Source organism: Gopherus evgoodei, chromosome 1 (assembly GCF_007399415.2).
Source record: "Gopherus evgoodei ecotype Sinaloan lineage chromosome 1, rGopEvg1_v1.p, whole genome shotgun sequence".
Classification (NCBI taxonomy): Eukaryota; Metazoa; Chordata; order Testudines; family Testudinidae; genus Gopherus; species Gopherus evgoodei.
Genome location: NC_044322.1, coordinates 215,042,018 through 215,048,448, shown reverse-complemented (window position 1 = coordinate 215,048,448; position 6,431 = coordinate 215,042,018).

The window sequence follows — 6,431 nt, the reverse complement described above, 5'->3', positions numbered from 1 at the left end:
CCCTAGGAAGGAGCTGGGAAAGAGCCGGTGGTGGCAGAGGGGATAAAACTCAACAGGTGGGGTGAGCCATGGTCATGGGAGCTGAGAATGAACCAAACTGTAAAGCCTGTATATGATGGTGGTATGACAGGTTCAGTCACAGAGACCCCCTGGGGCCTGTTATCTGATGTTCTGAAACTGCCTCTGAGTCTGTTTTCCCTGTCAGCTTGGGACTCCAGAACCCTGCCTTGTTGAGCCAGACACGCTAGTCTGCTGCAGCACAGACCCAGATCTGGTCCACACCCCCAAAGCTGCAAACTTTAAACAAAAACTACTCAGCAAGTACTCCTGTTTCCAGCATCCAGACACCCAGCTCCCAATGGGATCCAAACCCCACATAACTCTGTTTTACTGTTGTGGAAGTAGAGCAAGAACTGACAGGGAGTTGACAGGGATTTCAGTGCAAACAGTCTCCTCTGTGAGCAAGAGTCAGGCTAACTGTAACCCTAATAATGTGAGATTTGTAGAAGCGAGGAGTGTGTGAGTCGAGTGGGAAAGAACTTGTGAGCAGTTGTTGCGACCTTGTGTAGATCAATATGGAATGTAGACTAGAGTCTAAATAAGTGAGAAAAATAAGATATCAAGCTGACCTATATAGAAACAAAATGTAGCTGTTGCTTATTATTGTATGTAACAAAAGGTATAAATGCTTGCTGTAATTGTTTACCTGTAGAGAGCCTGCCTAGGAGGGGGAACCCTGTGTCCTAGTGCACTCTCTTCCTCTATGCAATTGCTTGAGAATAAAGTATCTGACTTTGCTGCACCCAACCAGAGAGTGAGAACTATGTTTTTCTCTGACACTCTGTATAAAGCTTATATAGGGTAAATCCATAAATCTTCCACCCTCTATAAAACTGATATAGAGATATGCACAGCTGTTTGCTCCCCCAGGTATTAATCACTCTGGGTTTACTAATAAACAAAATTGATTTTATTAAGTATAAAAAGTAGGATTTAAGTGGTTTCAAGTAATAACAGACAGAACAAAGTAAGTTACCAAGCAAAATAAAACAAAACACGCAAGTCTAAGCCTGATACATTTAAGAAACTGAATACAGGTAAATCTCATCCTCAGAGATGTTCCAATAAACTTCTTTCACAGACTGGACTCCTTCCTAGCCTGGGCCCAATCCTTTCCCCGGTACAGTTCTAGTTAGCTCCAGCTCAGGTGGTAACTAGGGGATTTCTCATGACTGGCAACCCCCTTTGTTCTGTTCCACCCGCTTTTATAGCTTTGGCACAAGGTGAGAATCTTTTGTCTCTCTGGGTCCCCACCCCTCTTTCTAAATGGAAAAGCACCAGGTTTAAGAGGGATTCCAGTATCAGGTGAAATGATCACATGTCCTGTGAGACCCCAGGCCTCCATTCTTTATGAACACAGGAAGGCTTACAAGTAAACTGAGCCATTTACAACCAGTTGTCCTAGTTAATGGGAGCCATCAAAATTCCAAGCCACCATTAATGACCCACACTTTGCATAGTTACAGTAGGACTTCAGAGTAATACTTCATATTTCTAGCTTCAGATACAAGAACGATACATTCATACAAATAGGATGAACACACTCAACAGATTATAAGCTTTGTAATAATACCTTACAAGAGACCTTTTGCATAAAGCATATTCCAGTTACATTATATTTACACTCATAAGCATACTTCCATAAACATATGGCATGCAATGTCACAGGTGGGAAGCACTTCAAACCAGGGGGTGTGGTAGCATCCCTAGTTCCAGCTCTTTGGCCATAGGTACTAGTTACAGAAACAGGGTGCAGGTGGCAGAGGGGCTTTGATTTCCCCCCTTTCAGGAGGATGCATCTCAGCATCTGCTTCCCACGGCTGGGTTTGTAAATGCACCATGTCCTGCTTTGCTTCTCTATCTGAAATGAGAGATTGTGCGGGTAATAGAGATGAAATTTGATGAGATATTTTACATGCACCTCTTTAAAAAGTATATAATTGCCCTAAGTGGTTTTTGCATCTGCAGACCATTTTTGTGGATAGTGGATCGGATGCGTATACAGCTGTGCAGGGCTCTACTCACTTGCAGCACCTGTCCCGCGGCATCTGGCTTAGGCAGCCAGGGGGTGGGGGCATACAGCACACTCAGGGATGGTGACCAGCAGCAAGTGGCTGAGGCTGGAAAGGAAGCTGGGGTTGGGGTGTCTAGCACCCGCTTGCTGTGCTGCTTCCTGTCCAGTGGCTCAGGCCCCTCAATCAGCACCAGCATCCCCTCTATGGCCCAGCCTGGCAGCACCAGCCGCAATCCCAGCCCACTGACTCCTGGGCAGCAGGGCCCACACCCAGCCATGAAGATTGGAGTGGGCATGGCTCCAGCACCCCACCCCTCTACCCTGCTGTGATGCACATGCCGCTGCTGTCACTCGTGTGTCCCTGGGAGCAGCACGCAATGCACTGCCCCTTTCCCCCCAGCCCCCCACCCCATGCCACCCCTTCTCCTCGTGACCCTGCCCCTAAGCCGCCACGCTGCCCCTGCTCACTCAGCTCCACTTGTCCTGCCCCAGCCTCGCTAGCCCCCGTGAGAAGGCTTGCTGCTGCAGATGCAGGCACAGGTAAAAGTCAGCTTGTGGGTCAGATCATGGGCTGGTTCTGGTGATGTGGATTGGATGCGGATCCACATTTTTGTATCTGCACAGGGCTCTAGTTTAGAGTTTAAAAGGCTTCCCTTTCAGTCTATATATCTGCATGAAGCCACCTAGTTCACGAATTTAGCTTACCTGCTCTTCTAATTGCCTGAATTGGACTGCCTTTTTCTTGTAATCCATTGAAAATACAATTTCATGCCTTTACATTATTTACTTTTTAAAATGTCATTTTTATTACGGTTAGCACTTCTTCATTTAACTTTTCTGACGTTGTGCTGAGAAATGAAAAGAAAAAGGAATAAACATTTGGAATTAAAAATTGTACATTACAAAATCACAATTAAAATACGATGTTATACGAAAAACACTGAGATGTGACTGCTGAAGCTACTAACAGCTATTTCTATTTTAGTAGCAGATAATTATTGAAAATATTAATAGTTGCTAGTAGCTTCAGCAATCACATCTCACAATGTTTCTAGTACAAAACTTCCTGTTTTTATTTTATTTTATTGCAGTCTTGTAATTTACATTTAATTTTTTTTTTATAATACAAGTTCAGTTCTTTTAAATCATATGATTTCAAGGCTAACTGATTTCATGGGTTGGTGTCAAAACTTCTTCAGTTTCCTTTGATCTGCCAATGGAATATCCTTTGTCAAGTGTTATTTTGCCTTTCTATGTACCCCACTAGTGCTTTTTCATGTTGCCACTTGTGTACAGAAATTGATTCTCAAATATTCACTAATGGCCACATTTTTAAAGGTTAAAAGCACCTAGATTTTTTTGCAAATCCCACTAGTGACCTAAATACCTTTAGCAATCTGGTCCTAAGGAGTCTTTCTTGTATGAAATCTTTTTCAAAGGTAAACTTCTACTCTAATATTTACTAATCATAGATGTACAACCCCAAAATAGATTGACCACCACAGTTAAGTGATGTTCTTCATTCTGACAAGTTTACTGTTTTGTACAGCCAAAATCAAAGATTTTTTTAAAAACGAATTATTCTATTGCTCCTTTGCATTGGTCGGGGGGAGGGGAATAGTGATGAGCTCACCTAGTTTGCCTTTTAGTGAAACTAAAGTGCCTTGTCCCCACTGTGGTTTTACAGTGGGAGAGCTAATGCATGTTAGTTATTCCATGGTAGGGTGACCAAATAGCAAGTGTGAAAAATCAGGACAGGAGCTGGGGTGGGTAATAGGCACCTATATAAGACAAAGCCTAGAATATCTGAACTCTTCTTGTAAAATCAGGACATCTGGCAACCCTACATCATGGTAACAATATACATTTTCTCAGCATTGAGGACACAGACTGTAATGCTGACTTAGATGTTAAATGCATCATAATTGTTCATGGCTCGACATGTAATACTGTTCCTTTGTCATCAGAGTTATTTGCATTTGAATCTCTGTAGACCCCCCTCTATGTCCTTTATTCCCTCCCCTTTACTTACTAAGGGTTTGTCTACATAGGCACAGAGAGGCTGTAAAGTTAATGCACATAAGCTACAACTCCTAAAGCCCATGTGGATGTGCTCATTCAAAAGTGACTTAGTTTTGACAATGGCAGTCAGGGAAACCATAGAAGATTGCAGGAATCGTTTCCCAAAACACTGTAAATCATCAAGCTTTTGACCTATCTTGAACATTTTTGTGAAGTCCAAGTGTAACCCACATTTGATTTTTTTAGATCCAAAGACAAGGAAGAAAGCAATGGAGCACTCATCTTAAAGCCTCTACAGCATTTTACAGATATCAATTTTGGCATGACAAAATTTCAGTACATGGTTTATGGTTAAAATTTGATACAGGTTTGATTTAATTTGATAACAAGAGTTGTCAAATAAATAGGCCTAATCAACTTTATTAATCAAAGATTATTAGTCAAAGATTAAAACAGCAAGGAGAAAGGAAGAACAATATGTTACCACAGATCTGGGAGACAGTTGGGCGGCTGGCCAACTGACTCAATCTGAGCTTCACTCTGCCTCCATATATACTAGTGTTGAGGGTTTCACCATTTCTTTGCATTATTTCTTATCCTTCTTATCTATTATCTTTGACATATTTTGAAGACTTTTTGCTAGGCTTGCACAGCCCCTGCAGTTTGTAATTAGTTTATTATCCTGTTTTTGAGCATATTCCAGAAGCCAGCAAAACCTTAGAGACATCCTTGACCAGTTATAGCTTGGTACAGAGGGCAAGTTAACTAAGCATCAGCAACATTGTTTGTATTGTCCTTGTTCTTTGGAATGTTTTTATAACTAACACTGAGATGACAATTCTTCACACATCTTCCCTTGATTACACAGTTTAACGTAAACAAAAGCATTTTGGAAGAGCTTAACATGAATAAAATTAATAGGTATATAAAACCATGTGATATTGTATATAATATTGTATATCATATTGGCTTACACTATAAACCTTGGTTTCAGAGTAGCAGCCGTGTTAGTCTATATCCGCAAAAAGAACAGGAGTACTTGTGACACCTTAGAGACTAACAAATTTATTTCAGCATAAGCTTTCGTGGCTATAAACCTTATAGACTTTATCTGGCTCCACACATATTTGCAAGATGGAAGATCTACAGCAGCCAAGCATAGCAGAATACCTAAAGGCTGGAAGGTTGAGTGTATTTCTCAAGCATTGTATTCTCCTGCAGTATACCGAGCAAGCGTTATGCAAATGTACAGCACCTAATTATAGTATAGTTTCAGCATGAATGTAAAGAATTCCAAATATAATGTACTATACTTATCCATTAGTAATCACTTTCTTATTCTGGTTACGTAACATCTCATTTTTAAACACATTTATAGCTACAACAACCGAATTCCATGATTTGATTCATACATTTTGCTTGTGAGCTGAATGCATCTATTAGTCAGCATAAAGCTATTTACATTCCTTGTTAATGATTCTGTTTCTGAGAGCAGTTTTCCCAATATATTTTGTTTACATTAGTCAGTTTTCACAAACCTTATAAAGTCCATTTCTTATCTGGTAACTAACCTGCAGCAGTTGGCACTGTAAGAACTTTGCAGACTGAGTTTTTCCATTTTGCCTTTGGTCTGGCTGCAAACACCAGAGCCTTGCGTTATTTCAGTCAACAAATTTAAGGTGATCTCGCTTCTTCTCTCTGCCCTGCATTGGTCAAAGCATTTGTCATGACCAAGAGAATGAAGACCTGATAGTATCATGGTATATCCTGCTGGGCCCATGGAGGTTACTGGCCTACTTGCACAATGATCCCTTCTATGAACAACAGATCTAGAGTGGTGGCACTCTTGTCCCATTAGAATGAATCAACTGATCCACGTTTTTGGTGCTTCAAACTGTAAAGATTCCTCGATCTCAGCTTATACTTGCTTGCTAACCACACATGATGTGAACCTTATCGTTCACTAACTATGTGCTTCCTGGAAAATTTAATTTACAAACACAGCATTGTCTCTTACACCTTTCTACATTATGATGGAAATATAAATGAGTCCATGATTGCAATATACAGAAAGGTCTGATAGGCTGTAATAAAATTATTTTCAGCTCACTTTAAACATTGAGATGTTGTGTCTCAGCACATGTACAAAGTGCGGGGTTAATCACCTGATCCAGAAACATCCAGAAATAGGGTATAGCAGTTACTAGACATGCTCTGTATTTGTTTCTGAAGCTTTCATTGCAGGCAAGCCACCTGCACTGTCACATCCCATTTACTGACCTGATAGCTCAGCCAGTCAGGCCTCGGGGGGGGGGGGGGGAATTTTATCAATATA